This window comes from Chiloscyllium punctatum, chromosome 16 (assembly GCF_047496795.1).
Source record: "Chiloscyllium punctatum isolate Juve2018m chromosome 16, sChiPun1.3, whole genome shotgun sequence".
Lineage (NCBI taxonomy): Eukaryota > Metazoa > Chordata > Chondrichthyes > Orectolobiformes > Hemiscylliidae > Chiloscyllium > Chiloscyllium punctatum.
In genome coordinates this window covers 63873137-63895807 of record NC_092754.1, presented here as the reverse complement: position 1 = coordinate 63895807, position 22671 = coordinate 63873137, and positions in this window count along the sequence as shown.

Genomic DNA, 22671 nt, shown 5'->3' with positions numbered 1-22671 from the left:
CTATATAATGGTTTTCTTTGCAACACAAACACAATGTGCAGTTTGCTGAAGTTACGTGTTTGCACTGTTACTGATTCTCTCTCCCCAGGAGCTGCAGACCTTCCCCACGCTGATTCAGACAGCACTGTCCTTCCTGTGACATGCCCCATCGAGAATGCAAGGCCAGGAATTAATAACCTTCACTGGGGAACAGAGCGACAGGTTTAAAACCTTTACGATGCCCCCAGCGGAGAATTGAGCCCTGTGACAGGAGGGGACACTAACCACGATACTGTGCAGGATGACAACATCGAAGGAGGCCCATCAGCCTGTTGTGGCCGCGCTTGTCAAACACAACTGCTTAACGATCTGAATCAAGTATTCCATCGTTTAGCCCATAATCTTACATGTTTTGGCATCACAAATTAACATCTCAATTTTTTTCTAAGTTTAGAATGATTTCCGCCTCTCTGACCCTTTCCGCAAATCTACTCAAACCTTTCTGCCTTTTCCCGAAATCTCTTGGCCCCAGTGTTCGATCTCTCCATCAATTAGAAACAATTCTTTCAGTCTATCCTATCCATATCCCTCAGTATTTAGTACATCTCAGTCATGTCTGCTCCAATCTCCTCTGCTCGGCGACAAACAACCCGTCTGTCCAATCTCTCCTCACAACTGAAACTCTTCAGCCCAGACAATATCCCTACTGCAACGTTCCCAGTGCGATCACATCCATGCAGTACTCTGAATTGCAGAACTGCACACAGTAATCTAGCTAGGACCGAATGAACTTTTTTTCTATTCTGTTACAGTATGAGGGCGTCGCTGGGTCGGCAGTATTGATTGGTATCCCTAATTGCAGAGCGGGCATTTGAAACTCAACCATATTGGAGTGAGTCTGGAGTCACATGGAGGCTCAAACAGGTAAGAATGGCAGTTACATTCCTTAAATGAGGTCAGATGGTTTTGTTGTTTTCAACAATTGGCCGCGGATTTATAGGAGTTATTAGATTCGTAATTCCAGATATTTATTGAATCCCAATTCTACCACCGAGCATGGTCGTAGTCAAACCCGAGTCCGTGGTGTCTGAATAAACAGACCAGTGTTCAGTGATAATCGTGCTCGGGCATTGCAGAAAATCAGTGAATCTGATCTTATCCAATAAAGTCGCTTTTCCCCGATACTGTTCTGTGACATTTTCCTGAGCTTGACCCCACCCCCCCAATAATATCTGGTCCATATCAGTAAAATCTACTACATGAGTATTGATCTCACAACAGTGGTAACCAAATGGATCAAATGGTCCGCAGGTCCCGGTGGTGGGGTTGGGGCACGTTCACCCAGCAACAGTGACCCGAGCCACACAGACTGATCGGTATCAATGGGAGAGTCTGTATTGGATTCTGCAATGCCTTAGTGAAATAGGAAATGACTCCGCAAACACATGATGAAAGAGCAGTGCTCCAAAAGCTAGTGCTTCAATTAAACCTGTAAGACCTGGTGTTGGGTCATGTTTAACTTTGTACTCCATAGTCCAACACCGGCATCTCCAAATTAATGAAATGGGGGGATGGGATGGAAAGTTCGGTTAGTGATCGGAGGAGGGAAGAAATCTCTGAGAACGGGTGGATTTGAATTCTGACATATGAAACACAGAGATGTGAGCGAGCAGAGCTTGAAGGAAAAAACATCACGTTGGAGAAAATCAAAACTTAAAACAACTGATTCCTTTGTGTTTCACAAAAGACTGGGATACAGCACAATTACGGCCGTGACTGGGATTCGAACCGCTGTTGCTGCGGCCACAACACAGAATACTAACCACTATACGATCATGGTAACCCACAGACGAACACAGCAAACGCACCTAATAAGTGCAGTATCATAAGGAATGTTAGGCAGAGCACCAAATGCACAAAATCAGTGCTCAGCGAACAGTAGCAGATATGTGGGAACTCAGAATGGACTGACCGTTTAACATCGGTTCCCCCAGTGGCTGTGTTGATTCCATCATTAATGTGTTTAGGGCTGAGATGAATAGATTTCTCCATAACAACAAAGATTCCGGGGACAGTACAGCTTTTCTTACCTGCACATCCACCAATATCATTTATTGTATCCGTTGCTCCCGATGCGATCTCCTGTACATTGGGGAGACTGGGCGCCTCTGAGCAGAGCGCTTTAGGGAACATCTCTGGGACACGCACACCAATCAACAACACAGACCTGTGCCCCAACATTTCAACTCTCGCTCCCACTCTGCCGAAGTCATGGAGGTCTCGGGCCTCCTTCACCGCCGCTCCCTCACCACCAGACACCTGGAGGAAGAACGCCTCATCTTCCGCCTCGGAACTCTTCAACCCCAGGGCATCAATGTGGACTTCAACAGTTTCCTCATTTCCCCTTCCCCACCTCACCCCATTTCCAAACTTCCAGATCGGCACTGTCCCCATGACTTGTCCTGACTTGTCCTACCTGCCTATCATCTATTCCACCTATCCATTCCACCCTCCCCCCCGACCTATCACATTCATCCCCTCCCCCACTCACCTATTGTACTCTGTGCTACTTTCTCCCCACCCCCACCCTCCTCTCACTTATCTCTCCACCCTTCAGGATCTTTGCCTGTATTCTTGATGACGAGCTTATGCCCGAAACGTCGATTTTACTGCTCCTCGGATGCTGCCTGAACTGCTGTGCTCTTCCAGCACCACTAATCAAGAATCTGGTTTCCAGCATCTACAGTTATTGTTTTTCCCAAGCTTTTGTTGAAATATATAGTTCAATAGCAATGCAGTTTAACATCGGTTACTTCTCAAGTTTCCCCACACAAGGCAGTAACCACTGCTGCCACATGGACCGAGTTCCCAGTCCCAGAATCAGAGGAAATGAGTGGCGCAGTCGCGAATAACCAACTTGAAATCAAGATGGGAATGAGGTTGCAGAGATACTCGATGGCTCAAGTGACGCAACTGGAGAATGCACGGTGTTTCTATGATGGTTTCGAGGCGCAAGCAATTCCGAGGTTGGGTGTGCTTCTGGTCAAAGGCGGGGCAGAAGGGAAAATCTGTTCCCGTTTATAATAACAGCAATCTACAGTGCATCTTGCTGAGACAGCTGAGTGCCACAACTGTAGCGGGGGCAGCTGGTTTGAAGTTTAATTTTGCTTCACTATCACCCACTTCCCTGGAATGAATTGCTTTCACCATTTTTATTTCCAATTGTTTAATATCTCCCAGCAGTCTGCGGCTTTCTTCCTCATGGTTAATTGCATGACTAACTGTTGTATGATTTGCACACTGCTAAATCACGGCAACTCCAAGTAAATATGAATCATTGATCTAAATGAGAAAACAGTGGAACTCACTGAAGGCATGCTTCGGAGGTTTGCAGGCGATACCAGTATTGGAGACAGTGATGAAGATTATCTAAGTTTCAAAAGGATCTTAATCCAATGAGTCGTTGTACTGAAAAATGTAACATGGAGTTCAATCTGGATAAATGGAAGGTATTGCATTTTTGTCCAACAAAAAGAGTATGGCTTTGCGTAATGTTGGAGAGCATGGAAGCTCAGTGTGCAGGTACATAATTCCTTGTAATTTGCATTACCAACAGACAAGATGGTTCAAAGGCATTTAACCGACTTCCCTTCATTGATCTGTCATTTGTGTACAGCAGTTGGGAAGTTATGTTGAAGTTTTGCAGGACATTGATGCGGCCTCTTCTGGAATATTATGTCCAGTTCTGGTCGCCCAGTTGTGGGAATGATATTATTCAGCTTGAATAGGTTCACAAAAGGTGTGCACGCTTGTTGCTAGTGGACGTTTTGAGTTATAATGAAAGGCTGGATAGGTTGAGACTATTTTCAGATTCGAGATTGGGGTGCTGGAAAACCACATCAGGTAAGGCAGCATCCGAGGAGCAGGAGAATCATTTTTTCACACAAGTGTCGTTCATTAGGCTCTTCCCCGAAACGTCGATTCTCCTGCTCCTCAAATGCTGCCTGATCTGCTGTGCTTTCCCAGCACAACACTCTCGACTCTGATCTCCCATCTGCAGTTCTCACTTTCTCCCAGTTGAGACTCTTTTCACTCTAGGTTAGGGGTTTGAACGGCGACCTGACAGAAGTTTATGAATTATTGAGAGTCAAGTTTTGAGTTAACGATAGCGGCCTTTTCCCAGGAGGGGAATTTCAAGACGAGAGTGCATATGTTTAAGATGAAAAGAGAGATTTTTTAAAAAAGACATGTGCGGCATTTTTAAAGGGAATGTGTTTTACGTGTGTAATTAACTTGCCGAGGAAGTGATGGATGAGGGTATGTTTGCAACATTTAATGGACAATTAATTCCAAACATGAATGGGAAATTCGGATTGTTAAAATAAATTTATTCATGCTGACTACGTCAGTTATTTCCCAGAGGGCATTTAAGAGTCAACCACGGTATTATCTATCTGGAGTCTCCTGTGGGACAGAGCAGATGAATACGGCAGTTTGTATCCCGAACTGGCATGAGTGAATCAGATGGGATTTTCCACACAACTGATTCAGGGCATCACGAGACTCTTCAATTCCAGGTGCTTATTGAATTCAAACTCCACCATCTGTCATGCCAGGACCTGACCTCATTGTCCCCAAACTATTACCTGGGCTTTGGATAAACAACACAGTAATAAAACTACAAGGCATTATCACCACTCAGCGGGTACAGGAGGAGGCAGATGGGAATGGGTTAGGTTGGCAGTATGTTCAGCATGGATCGGTTGGACTAACAGGCCTGTTTTCATGTTGTATGAGTCTGATTGACGCTCTGGAGCAGGCGGCTGGTTGGGATTAAATGCGCATTGACATCATAATCGAACACCTGATGGGATATGTAATCCTGTTGGAGTCTCCGGAGGCTGTTTTGCTCAGTGATCCCTTCCCAAACACGGGACTGGTGAACGGCCTCTCCCCAGTGTTACTGGTTAAATGATATTCCATTTCTTTGGTTAATTGAATCGGTTCCAGCAGTTCCCACATTGCCTTGCTTTCTCTGTGGTATCAGTGTCCTTTTTACAACCCAGGGTGAACGATCCTTTCAACTTGTGTCCACACAGATACAAATCCTGTTTTCCATGTTGTGAATGTTTTTTTATACTTCCTCATTCACCCACAGGGTGTGATTATCACTGGTTAGGACAACATTTATTCCTCGCCCCTTGTTTGTTGCTGTCTGGCTCCACTGCAAACCCGGGTGCGATCCCAGCCTCGGGTGTCTGTCTGTGGGCAGTCTGCACATTCTCTGTGTGTTTGCGTTTTTATTTCTCCCTCTGACCAAAGATGTGCCAGTTACAGGGATCAACAATGGGAAATGCAGGCTTATGGGACAGGGAATACCGTGGGGTCTGGTGGGATGCGCTTCGGATGGACCGTGTGGACTGGAAGGGCCGATTAGACTGCTTCCCCACGCGGTGGAGATTCTTGAATTAAGGGTCAGCTCATGTTTTTCTGCTCCTGGAGTCTCTCGTAGGTAGGACTGGTTGAAGATGTTTCAATCCCCTGCATAAGGGACGTGAATGAATGGGATTGCAGGAAATTAAAGTCATGATCTCTGTTCCTGAGGTCAGGCTTGTATTTCATGTTTTAATCATCGAACGTAAACATCACCGTTTCCGTGTCCCAACCCCCAAATATGACTAGTTTAAAATATCACCCCAACACCACCTTCTCCTGGTTGAAGTCTTGACTGTGTGGAAGAAACTGATACTGAGCTGATGCGAGCAAATGTAGCTGCCACCGCCAGTGTCGGAAACACAGATCCAAACAGAAAAATCAGTTTTAAACCCATCACTACAAAGTTAAGGTCTCAACACGCTCCACCTGTGCCACTCAGCTGTCTTAAAAAGATGCGCCAGAAATCGCTATGATTGTATCAATGGAGACAACCATTCCCTTTAGTGGGAGCACACTCAACCGAGGAATTTCTTGCGCCTCTTTCCCATCACAGAAGGACAGGATGCTCACCTATTGCATTACTGGAGCCAGAGAGTAACTCCGCGCACACATTCCCACCCCCATTTCTGGTTGGATATGGGCGGCTGTGCCAATGATAAGCTAAAATGCTATTGAAGCATACTTTTCGACAATATCCTGTACTGTCCCCCGAGTCTTTAATGTTTTGTCGAAATCGATCAATCTCATCCACATGCAGGCCAGACCAAGTAAGGATAGCAAATTCCATCCCGAAATGACATCATTGGAATTTTTTTTTCAACAATTGTCAATGGATATATAGTAGTCATTAGATTCTTCCTTGCTGTACCTGAGCCGGTCCAACTCAACTCACTAAACATGTCGCCCAATTTCTAAGCATCCGTATCCCTCTGCTTCTCACTTACTCATGCATCTGTCCAGGCGCACCTGAAATGAATCTACCATGTCTGCCTCTACTACCTCTGCTGGCAACGCATTCCAGCATCTACCACCCTCTGTGTAAAATACTTTCCATGTCTATCTCCGTTAAAAGTTTCACCTCTCATTGAATGCATGACCTCTCATTATTGAAGCCCTCATCTTGGGAAAAAGCTTATCTCTATCCATCCTGTCTGTACCCGTCATGATATTGTAGACCTCAATCAGATCCCCTCAATCTCGTTTTTGCCTAATGAAAGAAGTAATCGACTCAACCTCTCTTCAGAGGTTGCAGCTTCCATACCAGGCAACATCTGCGTAAACCTTCTCCTCATTCTCTCCTAAACGTCCACATAATTTTGGTACTTTGGCGACCAGAACTGCACAGAGTATTCTAAACGCGGCCGAAACAAACTCTTGTACAATTTTAGCAGGGCTTGCCTGCCCTTATACTCAATGCCCTATCCGGTGAAGGCAAGCATGCCATATGCCTTCTTGACCACTCTATCCACCTGTGCAGTCACCTTCAGGGTACAAAGGACCTGAAGTCCCAGATGTCTCTTCTCATCAAGTTTACCCAAGCTCTTTCATTTACTGTATACTTGGCTCTGGAATTAGACTTCCCTAAATCATCACCTCACATTTGCTTGGATGGAACACCATTTGCCACTTCTCTGCTCAACTCTTCTGTCTATCTATATTCCCCTTCATTCTTTGACTGTCCTCTATGTTTTCTGGCTACTCCACCAATCTTTGTGTCATCTGCAAATGTAGTGGCGAGATACTGGGCTAGCAACCCTTGGAGTTGTTCATCCCATGCAGAAAGGAACCATGTTTGGTTGCTTTTTCCCAGTGAAGTACCACTGTTTCCTGATGTAGATCAATAATTCAAACTTTTTTATTTGAAGTCATGATTTAGAAGTTTACTGCCGATACATAGTCGTGTGGTTGACTCTGATGAATAATGTCAGGGACCGCAGGGATGTATACATCATGTGGAAAGGCAAAATGGTGAATGGAATTGAATCCAGACCAATGAGTGGTGGTGAATTTGGGGAGTTGTAACAATAACCGTGAGGATTCTGATTGGTGAACAGGAACAAAGAGATCTTGGAATGGGCATTCACAGATCCCTGAACACAGGGACAGGGAGATCAGTTGTTCGAGAGGGTTTTGGATATTTTCTATTGTTGACCACAGACTGTGGATGATATTCGATCTTTAGCAACCGCCAGTTTAGGAAAAAACTAAAGGAACGAGCACAGGTCTGGTCTATGCAATAATCTATTTTTTTAAACATTGAAAGATGAAAGATAGAGGGCTGAAGTATAAATCTTTGCCCATCAAACTACTTCACCACTCAATGAATTTACCACTGATTCCTCTCCAAATCATGCTGGTATGAGCCTTGGACGCTAATTTGCAAATGGTGAAGGTTCAGTGCATCTTCTAACTTGTCCTTATGGTCGGTACAGTTTTTGAGCTTTGAAGGTTCTGTCAACAAAGCCTCGATAACTAACTCCAGTGAATCTTCTATGTGGTGCACTCTGCTTCAATTGTGCCTTAACAGTTAAGGGAATAAATAGTCAGGTGTTGAACAATATACAGTTAAGTGACTGCATTGTCGTGGAGGGTGTCCAGTTCCTTCAGTGGTGTTGAAGCTGCACCCACCTCGGCAAATGGAGAGAGTTCTGCTAAACATCTAATTTGTGCGTTGCGGACGATGTAGGCTTCACGGAGACAAGAGTTGAGTTAATAATCAAACAAAGTTGACCCACGGACAGGTTTTTGTCGTCAACTTCTTTATACGGGCGGTCAGGTTCCATTTTTCCTAAATACTAGCTCCGAGGACGACTGCACGGAGGAATTCAGTAACATTGAAGCCATTGAATGTCAATCGAACATGATTAGATTCTGATTTGTCAGAGATATCTTTCCTGTATTTAGTCCTTCTGGGGGTCAATCCGATTCCAATCGCTTTCTGATTTCAAGTTTCAATTCCCGTCTGCGCCTGAAATTTCAACCCGTTTCCTCGCTGAAATTTCTCCACCTGTCTTAATAATATGTAAGGATGCTATAAGGGGTAGCGCAGACTTACTAACATGTTGCTAACTCTGAATACAGTAGAACTTCGTGGAATGATTGGTTAGGCTGGGATTATTCTCCTTCAAACAAAGGAGGAGTCGGGGAAATTTATAATTACATAGTAACAATTATAAATGTTCAATAGTCGTTGGATCTTGACAGGGTAGATACGAGTACTTGGCTTGCCCTATGCTCTGAAGAGAGCACAAGAGGACATAATCTCAGAATTAGATATTGCCCATTTAATTCAGAAATGAGGAGTAAGTTCTTTGCTCAGGGGTCTAAGAAACTGTGGCATTTTCCAGTAACCGCTGTTGAGACTGTGTGGTTGGGTATTTTCAAACTGTGCCAGATAGTTAATCAGAAAGATGATGAAACTTTTCGAGCTAAATGAGCAGAAAGGAATTCAAGATTATCAGACCAACTATGTGAAGAATCACACAACACTAGGTTATAGTCCAACAGGTTTAATTGGAAGCACATTAGCTTTCGGAGCGACACTCCTTCATCAGGTGATAGTCAGGTGACTATCACCTGATGAAGGAGCATCGATCAGAAAGCTAGAGCTTCCACGTAAACCTGCTGGACTCTAACCTCGTGTTGTGTGATATTTTACTTAGTTCAACACCGGCATCTCCAAATCAGATCAACCATGAGTTCGTTGAATGGTTGAGCAGACTCCTTGGGCTGAATACCATTCTTCCACTTGGTTTAACATTTCATCGAACGCCTTATTTTATTCATAAGTTCAAAATTGTGAGGGGATGGGATGAAGTGACAGGAAAAGTTTATTAAACAGATCAGACAGATTATGAACAAAGCTCATAAACACAGGAAAAAGAAATGTGCTGTGACCTGGGGCAACAAATGACACTGGGCCCAGCACAGGTGGCTGTGTACAGAAGCTGTGATTGCTGAAGGAAGTTGCTAAATCTTATACAGTTGGCACGCTCACAGTCAGTGATCACGTTGGATGATGGATCGTTGCATGATTCACACACAGCAGAAATTGGTGAAGAATGAAAGGTTCGGTTCATTGGAGAAATTTTCTGCGGTTCCAATTCCGAGTGACTGTTTGAAATACTGATCAGATCTTTGTGTGAAGTGTTAGGTTAAAATACTCATGAACAACCCCACTGGATAAACTTGTGCTCCCAATCTCTTGTTTTCTTTTTCTCTTTCTTTCGATGGGAATTCATAGAAAGACAAGATGGAGTGTAGGACGGAAAGAAAAATGTGTTCCTTCTCATTACACCAATTTCGTCTACAATTGAATAGAATGACTGCTCTCACTCTTCATTTCGACTTTAATGTGATGTCGATTATTCCTGAATCTCTCGTGCAGTGAAGGTCAAGAACAAGTTTCTCGATCCAGTGTATACCAGAGGTGTGATGTGCAAAGAAAAACTGCGAGTGCGGCGCGTAAAGTTAGCAACCAGAGTGTGACTCGAACCCGTGAATGTGGAGCACAGCGGTGTAATATCCCACCACCATAATCTCTCGGTCTCCTCTGCACATTTTGTAGAGGGGTGACATGTGACCTCATCAGGTTACATGTAGTGAAAGTCATTGATGAGAAAGTTCCAGAGCGGAATCGAATCCACGCCATTGTGTTTCTGCTTTCACTAGAATTATAATAATAGCAAATTCCAATAAATAGCCATGCTGGTCAGAATGAATTGCTGTCATTGATACATACTGAGTCAGAACTGAGTCGGAATGAAACAGGACAAGAATTTTCCGTCATATTTACACCTACATTTGGCACATAATTTTTTTCAGTCACTTTCTCTCTCACGTGAAGAAGCAGCCATGGTAATTGAAATAAAGGTGATGTTGTCGCTCAATGTCCTTTCTCGTATGGCTGAACCTGAATTGGATTAAATCGCAAGAAAAGCTGATTTGTTCGTTTCATTTTAATTTTGCTGCAAACTCACAATGTTTATTGTAATAATTAGAAGTGAATTGGATATATCTCATTGGAACGATTAATGTTGCATTCAAATTTGCTCAGACTTTATTTCAGCTTAAGGAAAATACTGCTTAGAAAAACAGAGGGTTAAAGTACAAAAGAAAACCCACCAGTTTTGTTGCTCGTTCCTTTGGCAGATTCACTGAGTATTAAATGGACCAAACATCATGGTGTTTGTTCTCACATCCTTAACGCATGTGATGAAAGCAGGAAGTCGATCTCCAAGCAACTGGTCACTTCCTATTCATTATGTTATATCTTCCGTTCACAATAAATAGAACTCCACTCAGTTCCATTTACAATGCTTTAGGTGAACATTATGCCAAATCTTTAAAAACGCAGAGTTTTGGAACCGAATCTTCTTCAGCTGCACACATTAAAGAAATTTCTTTACATTTAATGTCAATCAACTTAGACATTGTTTCCCCGCAACTTCCGACCGACTACACCCCAGCTCTGCAACTTTACCGAGCCACACACTGTCTCTCTCCTTGTGAAAATTATTCCTTGTATGTCATCAAATGTGCCTTTCCAAATATTTTGAAAAACAGATTCTCGGAGTGACAGCGATTCTGTTCTCATCATTTCTTTGTCCTTCAAAGGTTTTATCAAAGGTATTGAATGCCTGACATCTAGATGTTTACTTACTTAAAAGTGGGAATTTTCCTCCTATTTACTCTGTCCAAACATTTCATAACCTGAAAAAAACCCATTTATCTTCCTTGGTTCAGGGATAACTCTTCTCAATTTTCCAAGAAGACAAGTGAATAAAATCTCATCCTCAGTACACCCCCATCAGCATCTTCTCTAATGGCTTTACACCCCAGTAAACACCGTCATTATCTATTCATAGAATCACAGAATCCTACAGTGCAGAAAGAGCATTTCAGTCAATCGAACCGGTGTTGACTCTCTGAAGAGCATCTCACTCAGACCTAGTTCCCCTTCCCATTTCCTTATACTTCACCTGAAGAAGGGGAATCCCTCCCCCTTTTGATTTCAAATAAACCTGTTGGAGTATAACCTAACGTCCTGTGACTTCTGACCGTATCCCCGCGTTACCCATGGCTAATTCACCTAACTTACTAAATTCACTCCCTGGACACGAAAGGGAAATTTAACTTTGCAAATCAACCTAACCCTCCCTCTGAACAGCAGTGCGAATTACTGAAACAATGTTCCATCATACTGAGCAAGTGCTGTATCATTTTTTCATGGTTTTATAACCTGGTAAAACTGATCAAAACAAATGAATCCAAATTCAATGTATCGAAACGCTACTCTGTCTTTTACAATTTTACTCGTGCTGTGGGAAATGTTTCTGCACTCATACTTGAATGCGTTTATGTTGTTTCTTCCTCAGCTTCCTGTTTCTAGTAAATCCTTCAATCCGGAACAAGTCTGTCAAATGCTATTCATTCCAACACAGTCACAAGGTGAAGTTTGCAGAAGTCACGTGTTTGGCCGTTCACTGATACTCTGCCTCCCTGAGAGCTGCAGCCCTTTCCCACACTGATTCAGGCAGCACTGTCCTTCGTGCGATATGCCCCATCGAGAATGGAAGGACAGGTAGCAATACTCGCACTTGGGAATGGAGTGACAGTTTTAAAACGCTTATACTGTCCCCAGCGGAAAATTGAGCCCTGTGACTGGCGGGGACACTAACCATTATACTACAGAGAACAAGAATGTCAAAGGAGGCCCTTCAACCCAATGTGGCCACACTTGTCAAAAACAACTGCCTAATGAACTGAATCCCATTTCAGAATGCTTACCCCACAGCCTTATATGTCTTGGCATCACAAGCTCACATCTGAATATTTATTCAGGTTGTAAGTGTTTCTGCCACTCTGGAAAATGCAGACAGTGTATTCCAAATTCCAACCACCCGCTGGCTGATAAAGCTTTTTCTCACATCTTCAAAAACCTTTCTGTCTTTCTCCTTAAGTCTCTGGCCCCTGCTGATCGATCCCTCCATCAACGGGAAACTCGTTCAGTCAACCCTGTCCATGCCCTAACTCAATCATGTCTTGTTTCCATCTCCTTTGCACTGAGACAAACACTCCACTCTGTCCTGTCTTTCTTCACAACTGAAACTCTTCAGCCCAAACAATATCCCGGTAAATAACTCCTGCAACTTTCTCAGTGTGATCACATCCCGACTATAATGTGACTTGCAAAGCTGCACACAACGCTCTTGCTTGATCCTAATGAGTATTTGTTTAAAATTTCTGGATTAGTATGAGGGCGATTCTGGCTGAGCAGTTTTTATTACACATTCCACATTGCCCAGAGGGCAGTTGATACTCAACCATATTGCTGTGAGTCTGAAGTCACATGCAGCCCAGACCAAGTAAGGATAGCAAATTCCATCCCGAAATGACATCAGTGAAATAGATTTTTTTTCAATAATTGTCAATGGATCTATAGTAGTCATTAGATTCTTCCTTGCAGATATGTTTTGAATCCAAATTTGACGATCATGGCATAGTGGGATACAAGCCCCGGTACCCAGACAATTACCTCGGTCTCTGGATTATCGGTCCTATGAAATTATCACAAGACCAACGCGGAAAGCCATAAAAGCTGATCTTTTCCAACAAAATGTCTTTTCACCAAAACTGCCCTGGGTATTTTCCATGAGCCTGACGCTCCAATTGTCTCTGGCCTATGTCAGTAAAAGCTGCTACATGGGGATTGATTTCACAACCGCGGTATCCAAATGGATCGATTTGTTTGAAGGCCCCGATGGTGGGATTGGGGCACGTTTACCCAATAACAGTGACCGCAGCAGCAGCACAGACAGAACAGTATGAATGTGAAAGAGAGTGATAGATTGGGCATTGCCTCAGAGAAATGGGAGGAGGGACGGAAAGGAGGTTTAATGATCGTGGGAAGGACCGGAATCTCTGACAACGGGTGTGTTTGAATCCTGATATATGAAACGCAGAGATGTGAGAGAGCGGAATTTGAAGGTAAAACAATTAATTTCTGAGCATGTGTCACAAAAAGGACAACGGAGAGAATACTAAGTGCCGTGATTTGGTTTCAAATCGAGGTTGCTGTGGTCACAATGCAAAATACCGACAACCACGATCACAGTAACCACAGAACAGGATGCTTGCAAGCAGCAATAAGTATACTAGCAGAGGAAATGTTCGGAAGAACAGCAAATGCCCAATATCAGTACTCAGCGAACAGTGATATATATGTGGGAACTGTGAATGAGCTGAATCTTTCAGTTCGGTTTCCTCAGAGGCTGTGGAGATCCCTTGTAAGAGAATGTTGAAAACTGAGATTAATAGATTTCGACAAGCATCAAAGACTTGGGGGACAGTACAGGATATTGTTGAAATGTATGCTTCAATAGGAGTTTAGCATAACATCGGCACAGCCGCCCAGATCCAACCGGAAATGGGGATGAGAATGAGTGCGTGGAGTTACTCTCCGTCTCCAGTGATGCAATTGGTGAGCGTGCGTCCTTCTGCGATGGTATAGAGGCGCAAGAAATTCCTCGGTTGAGTGTGCTCCTGCTCAAGGGAATGGTTGTCCCCGTTTATACTAACATAGCGATTTCCGGTGCATCTTTCTAAGATAGCTGAGTGGCACAAGTGGAGCGTGTTGAGCCCTTAAAAACGCATACACACAGAGAATGTGTGGACTGCCCACAGACAGACACCCGAGGCTGGGATCACACCCGGGTTTGTGGTGTAGCCAGACAGAAACGAACGAGGGGCGAAGAATAAATGTTGTCCTGACCAGTGATACTCACACCCTGTGGGTGAATGAGGAAGAATGAAAACAAATTCTCAACATGGAAAACAGGATTTGTATCTGTGTGGACACAATTTGAAAGGATCGTTCACCCTGTGTAGAAAAAAGGACACAGATACCACAGAGAAAGTAGGGCAATATAGGAACTTCTGGAAAAGATTCAATTAACCACAGCGATGGAATCTCATTTAATCAGTAACACTGGAGCGAGACCGTTCACCAGTCCCGTGTGTGGGAAGGGATCACTGAGCAAAATAACCTCCGGAGACTCCAGCAGGATTACATATCCCATCGGGAGATCGATTATGATGTCAATGCGCCTTTAATCCCAACCAGCTTCCTGCTCCATAGCTTTAGTCAGAGTCAGACAACATGAAAACAGGACTGTCAGTCCAACCGATCCATGCTGAACATACTGCCAAACTCACCCATTCCCGTCTGCCTCCTCCTGTACCCGCTGAGTGGTGATAATGCCCTTGTTGTTTTATTAATGTGTTGTTAATCCAAAACCCAGGTAATATTTTGGGGACAAAGAGTTCAGGTCCTGGCATAACAGATGGTGGAGTTTGAATTCAACAAGCACCTGGAATTGAAGAGTTTCTTGATGACCTGAATCAGTTGTGTGGAAAATCCCATCTGATTCACTCATGCCAGTTCGGGAAGCAAACTGCCCTATTCATCTGCTCTGTCCCACAGGAGACTCCAGATGGATAATATCGTGGTTGACTCTTAAATGCCCTCTGGGAAATAACTGATGTACTAGGCATGAATAAACTTATTTTAAAAATCCCACTTTCCCATTCATGTTTGGAATCAATTGTCCATTAAATGTTGCAAACATACCCTCATCCATCACTTCCTCGGCAAGTTAATTACACACGTAAAATACGGTATCTAAACATGTCTTTTTAAAAAAAAACTCTCTCTTTTCATCTTAAACATATGCCCTCTCGTCTTGCAATCCCCCTCCTGGGAAAAGGCCGCTATCGTTAACTCTAACTTGCCTCTCAATAATTCATAAACTTCTGTCAGGTCACCGTACAAACCCTTAACCACGAGTGAAAACAGTCTCAACTGGGAGAAAGTGAGAACTGCAGATGAGAGATCAGAGTCGAGAGTGTTGTGCTGGGAGAGCACATCAGGTAAGGCAGCATCCGGGGAGCAGGAGAATCAATGTTTTTTTTCACGCAAGTGTCGTTCATCAGGCTTTTCCCCGAAACGTCGATTCTCCTGCTCCTCAAGTACCCCAATATCCAGTACCCCAAACTCGAATCTGAAAATAGTCTCAGCCTATCCAGCCTTGCATTATAACTCAAAACTTCCACAGGCAACAAACGTTTTGTGAACCTATTCCAGCTGAATAATATCATTCCCACAACTGGGCGACCAGAACTGGACATAATATTCGAGAGGAGGCCTCATCAATGTCCTGCAAAACATAACGTCCCAACTACTATACACAAAGTAATGAGCAATGAAGGGAAGTATGTGAAATGCCTTTGAATCATCTTGTCTGTTGGTAATGCAAATTACAAGGAATTATGAACCTGCACACCGAGCTTCCCTGTTCTCCAACATACGCAAAGCCACACGTATTGTTGTACCAAAATGTAATACCTTTCATTTATCCAGATTGAACTCCATGTTGCATTTTTCAGTACAACGACTCATTGGATTAAGATCCTTTCGAAACTTTGATAATCTTCCTCACTGTCTACAATACTGGTATCGCCTGCAAACCTAAGCAGCATGCCTGCAGTGAGTTCCACTGTTTTCTCATATAGATCAATGATTTATATTTACTTGTAGTGGCCGTGATTTAGCAGTGTGCAGATCACACAACAGTTCGTCATGCAATTAACCATGAGGAAGAAAGCCGCAGACTGCTGGGAGATATTAAACAATTGGAAATAAAAATGGTGAAACCAATTCATTCCAGGGAACTGGGTGATAGTGAAGCAAAATTAAACTTCAAACCAGCTGCCCACGCTCCAGTTGTGGCACTCAGCTGTCTCAGCAAGATGCACCGTAGATTGCTGTTATTATAAACGGGAACAAATTTTCCCTTCTGTCCCGCCTTTGACCAGAAGCATTCCCAACCTCGGAATTGCTTGCGACTCTAAACCATCATAGAAACACCGTGCATTCTCCGGTTGAGTCACTTGAGCCATCGAGTCTCTCTGCAACTTCATTCCCATCTTGATTTCAAGTTGGTTATTCGCGACTGCACCACTCAGTCCCTCTGAGTCTGGGGCGAGGAACAGGGACCATGTGGCAGCAGTGGTTACTGCCTTGTGTGGGGAAACTCGAGAAGTAACCGATGGTAAACTGCATTGCTATTGAAGTATATATTTCAACAAAAGCTTGGTAAAAACAATGACTGCAGATGCTGGAAACCAGATTCTGGATTAGTGGTGCTGGGAGAGCACAGCAGTTCAGGCAGTATCCGAGGAGCAGTAAAATTGACGTTTCGGGCAAAAGCTCTTTGTCAAGAATACAGGCAGAGAGTCTGAAGGGTGGAGAGATAAGTGAGAGGAGGGTGGGGGTGGGGAGAAAGTAGCATAGCGTACAATAGTAAAATGGGGGAGGGGATGAAGGTGATTGGTCGGGGTGGGGAGGGTGGAATGGATAGGTGGAATAGAAGATAGGCAGGTAGGACAAGTCAGGACAAGTCATGGGGACAGTGCTGAGCTGGAAGTTTAGAAATGGGGTGAGGTGGGGGAAGGGGAAATGAGGAAACTGTTGAAGTCCAGATTGATGCCCTGGTGTTGAAGTGTTCCGTGGTGGAAGATGAGGCGTTTTTCCTCCAGGTGTCTGGTGGTGAGGGAGCTGCAGTGAAGGAGGCCCAGGACCTCCATGTCCTCGGCTGAGTGGGAGGGAAAGTTGAAATGTTGGGCCACAGGGCTGCGTGGTTGATTGGTGCGGGTTTTCCGGAGATGTTCCCTAAAGCGCTCTGCTTGGAGGCGCCCAGTCTCCCCAATGTACAGGAGACTGCACCGGGAGAAACGGATATAATAAATGATATTGGTGGATGTGCAGGTTATAAAAGCTGCACTGATATTGTGCATTTGCTGCTCTGTCTAACATTCCTTATGATACTGTACTTATTGCGAGCGCTTAGTGCGTGTTAGTGGGCTGCCGTGATCGTATAGTGGTTTGTACTCTGCGTTGTGGCCGCAGCAACCTCGGTTCAAATCCGACTCGCGGCAGTAATTGCTCTATATGACCCAGTCTTTTGTGAAACACAAAGGAATCAGTTGTTTTAAAGTTTTGATTTTCTCCAAGGTGATTTTTTTTTCCTTCAAGCTCTGCTCGCTCACATCTCTGTGTTTCATATGTCAGAATTCAAATCCACCCGTTCTCAGAGATTTATTCCCTCCTACGATCACTAACCGAACTTTCCATCCCATAACCCCCATTTCATTAATTTGGAGATGGCGTTGTTGGACTATGGAGTACGAAGATATAAATGACCCATCACCAGGTTATGGTCTTACAGGTTTAATTGAAGCACTAGCTTTCAGAGAGCCGCTCTTTCATCATGTGTTTGCGGAGTCTTTTCCCATTTCACTAAGGCATTGTAAAGTCTAATACAGACTCTCCCATTGATACTGATCAGTCTGTGTGGCTGGGGTCACTGTTGCTGGGTGTCCGTGCCCCAACCCCACCATCGGGACCTGCGGACCATTTGATCCATTTGTTTACCACTGTTGTGAGATCAATACACATGGAGCAGCTTTTACTGATATGGACCCGAGATAATTCGGGCGGAGGGGGGGGGGGGGGTGGTCAAGCTCAGGAAAATGGCACGTGACAGTATCGGGGAAAAGCGACTTTCTTGGATAAGATCAGTTTCACTGCTTTTCTGCAATGGCCGAGCGCTATTACCACTGAACATTGAACTGTTAATTCAGACACCAGGCACCTGGGTTTGACTCTGACCATGCTAGGTGGTAGAACTGGGATTCAATAAATATCTGGAATTACGATCTAACAACTCCTATATATCCATGTTCAATTGTTGAAAAAAAACATCTGACGTCATTTAAGGAATGTAACAGCCATTCTTACCTGCTCGGGCCTCCATGTGACTCCAGACTCACTACAATATGGTTGAGTTTCAACTATCCGCTGTGCAATTAGGGGTACCAATCAATACTGCCGAGTCAGCGACGCCCTCATACTGTAACAGAATAGAAAAAAAGTTCATTCGGCCCTAGCTAGATTACAGTGTGCAGTTCTGCAATTCAGAGTTCTGCATGGATGTGATCGCACTGGGAACGTTGCAGTAGAGATTCACTGGGATATTGTCTGGGCTGAAGAGTTTCAGTTGTGAGGAGAGATTGGACAGACTGGGGTTGTTTGTCACCGAGCAGAGGAGATTGGAGAAGACATGACTGAGATGTACTAAATACTGAGGGATATGGATAGGATAGACTGAAAGAAGCTTTTGTTATTGATGGAGGGATCGAACACTGGGGCCAAAAGATTTCGGGAAAAGGCAGAAAGGTTTGAGTAGATTTGCGGAAATGGTCAGAGAGGCAGAAATCATTCTAACCTGAAAGAAAATCGAGATGTTAAATTGTGATGCCAAAACATGTAAAATTATGGGCTAAACGATGGAAAACTTGATTCAGGTCGTTAAGCAGTTGTGTTTGACAAGTGCTGCCACAACAGGCTGAAGGGCCTCCTTCGATGTTGTCATCCTCCACAGTATCGTGGTTAGTGTCCCCGCCTGTCACAGGGCTCAATACTCCGCTGGGGGCATCGTAAAGGTTTTAAACCTGTCGCTCTGTTCCCCAGTGAAGGTTATTAATGCCTGGCCTTCCATTCTCGATGGGACATGTCACAGCAGGGACAGTGCTGTCTGAATCAGCTGGGGAAGGACTGCAGCTCCTGGAGAGATCGAGTGTCATGAAAGTGCAAACACGTAACTTCTGCAAACTGCACATTGTGTTTGTGTTGTAATGAAAACCATTATATAGAGTTGTTCCTGACTGATATGTTTATTTAAATGGGGAATCTGAGGAAGAAAACAAAGTAAACCCATTCAGATCTGCGTGCAGAAACATTTCCAGCAGCTTTGTGTACAATGAGGTTGTCCAGCATAGAACCGCGTTTGGATGCATTGAATTCCAGTTGGTGGGCGCGGCTTGCTTTCACTAGGTGGAGTTACCAGTGTGTAAAGCCATTACACATGATTCAAATAGTGTTCAATGTGATGGTACATTTGCTTAGTGGTTCTCACTACTCTTAAGTCTGTAGGTTAGTTGGATTGGCCATGTTAAATTGCGCTCATGTGTCCAGGGAGTGAATTCAGTCAGTTAAGTGAATTAGCCATGGGTAACGCAGTGATAAGGTCAGCAGTCACACGATGCCAGGTTTTATTCCAGCAGGTTTATTTGTAATCACAAGCCAGAGGCCTGGAGGGATTGAGATGGGAGCTATGTCTGGTTGAGATGCTGTTCAGAGTCACCCTACAGACTTGATTGTCTGAACTGTACTTCCTGCCTTGTAGGGAATATGTGACTCTATCAGAGAGGACACTGCCAGCGTTTACTGGGCTGCTCAGACATTGGAGACGATGCTGACGGCGTTTAGTGGGGATGGAATTTTATTTATTTGTGTGTTGGAAAATTTGACACTGAACCAAGGAAAACCGAATGGAAGTTTTCCGGAGTATATGAGGTTTGGAGTCAGTAAATATGTGGTAAATTCACTCTTTCAAGTTCATAAATTTCTGAAAGTCAAGATTTTAAAACCATCGAAGTCGGACTAATAAATGATGGGAGCAGAATTTCTGTCACTCAGACAATCCGTTTCCAAAATATTTGGAAAAGCACATTTAGAGACACAGAAGCAGTGAGTTTCACCAGGAGAGAGACAGCCTGTGGCCAGGTAAAAGTGTAAAGGAGGGTGTAGGGGGTAGAAGGTGTGAGGAAACAATGTCTTATTTGGACGACTTCAGATGCAAATAAATATCGGAAGCGAATGCAGCTGAGTAAGATTCAGCAAAAAAAACTCAGTTTTGAAAGATTTATATTAATATACCACATGAAGCATTATAAATGGAACTGAGCAGATTTTGTATATTGTCAAGGAAAGCTATTCCATAATGAATAGGAAGTGACCCGTCTCTTGGAGACCCATTTCCTGCTTTAATCCCATGCCTTAAAGATGGGAGGACGATCGCCATGATATTGGGTTCATTTGATACCCACTGAAATCAGCCAAAGTAACTGAGCATCAAAACTGGCATCTTGTTTTGTAGTTCAACCTTCTGTTTTTCTCATCAGTATTTTCTTTAAGCTGAAATAAATTCGGAGCAAAATTGAACACAACATTAAACGTTCCAATCATATAAATCCAATTCACTTCCGATCATTGGAATGAACAGAGTGAAGTTACAGCAAAATTAATAAAATGAAACGAACAAAACTGCATTTCCGGGAATTTTACCCAGTTCAGATTCAGCCATATGAGAAAGACCATCGAGCTAAAACATCACCTTCACTTCTCTCTCCGTATATACTTCTTCACGTGAGAGAGAAACTATCTGAAAAAATTATGCGTCAAGATTAAATGTGCGTGTGAATGTGACGGGAATTTCATGTTTGCTGGTTCATTCTGAGACAGTTCCGACTCGAAATAAATCAAGGACAAGGTATTCCTTCCAAGGACGTGGTCAATTGCTTGTATTTTGCTGGTATTATTATTCCACTGAAAGCAGAAACATAATGGTGTGGATTCGATTCGGCTCAGGGAATTTCTTATCCCCTAGGTGCACCAAATGTGATCTTGACGGGGTCACATGTGAGCCCCGTTGCAATGGGCTGAAGTCTCCCAGGGGTTCAGGCGACGGGTTGCTCTTCCATTGCTCATGTGTGGAGTTGAATCCTTCTCTGGCTGTTATTTCCATCATAAGCAGCTCTTGTTTTCCTTTGTGCCTCGCATCTTTAGGATACTTTGGGTGGAGAATCTTGCTCTTGCCCTTCATTGCAACGGAGATTTGTGATAAATCGATATCTCATCAAAGTCGAAGTAAAGCAATTTGATTCTGTTGTAAGTTACATTGGGATACTGAAAAGGAGTGCAAACGTTTCCATCCTCCTTTCATTCCATCTTGACTTTCTATGAATTTACATCGAATGAAAGGGGAACAAATAAGGAGAGATCGGGTGCAATATTTTATCCAATGGCATTGTGAATTTTAATGTAATACTCCACACAAAGTTCTGATCAGTATTTTAAACAGTCAATTGAATTGGAACCGCAGAAAACTTTTCCAATGAAACGACTCTTTCATTCTTTCACAAATTTTTGCTGTGTGAATCATACCATGATCCATCATCCAGCGTGGTCACCAAGTTGGCAACAATATTATATCCACCAATTTTCTTTAGCAATCACAACATCTGCACATACCCATCTGCGGTGTGCCCCGGCCCCAGCACATTTCCTGTTCATGACCTTATGAGCGTAGTTCCTGATCTGTCTGATCAGTTTGAGAAACCTTTTCTATCATTCATCCCATCCCCTCAGAATTCAAAAGGTATCAATAAAATAAGACGTTAGACCAAATGATGTAGAATTGGAAGTCGGCCATTCAGCCCACCATTCAACGAGTCTGCTCCACCATTCAACGAACTCATGGCTGATCTGATAAGCCTCAACTCCATTCTCCAGCATTGCCACGACAAAGCTTCATCATCTTTCTGGTTAAATATCTGTCTGGCATAGTTTGAAAATACACAACACCTCAGCCTCAATAACAATTTCGGCAAGGAGTTCCACCGATTCACTGGCCCCTGAGCAAAAAAATTACTCCTCATTTTTGAATTAGGTAATATCTAATTCTGAGTTCATGTCCTCTGGTGCTCTCCTCATACCAGAGGGTGAACCACCTGCCCGTAACTACCCTGTCAAGATCCCATGAATATTGAACGTTTATAAATGTTATTATGTGATTATAGAGCTCCCCTCCATCTCCTTTGTTTCAAGGAGAATAATCCCAGCCGAACCAATAATTCCACGAAGCTCCATTTTCTCCAGTGTTGACAACATGTTCATTAATCTCTGCTGTCCCCTGTAGAATCCTTACATATTATTACAGCAGGAGGAGACATTTATGCGAAGAAACGGTTGATATTTCAAGCACAGATGGGAATTGGAACTTGAAATCAGACAGCGAATGGAATCAAATTGGTCAACACAAGGAGGAAATAGAATAATGATCACTCTGACAAACGAGAATTTAATCATATCTCATTGACATTCAATAACTTTACTGTAAACAAATTACCCCGTGTAATCGTCCACAGAGCTATTATTTCAGGGGAAAAGTTAATCGAAACTGGCTACATAAATACTTTGACAACAATAACATGTTCTTGAGACATTTTTTGATTATAAACTCAACTCATTGTTCTGTGAATCCTACATCGTTTGCAAGGCACAAAAGAGACATG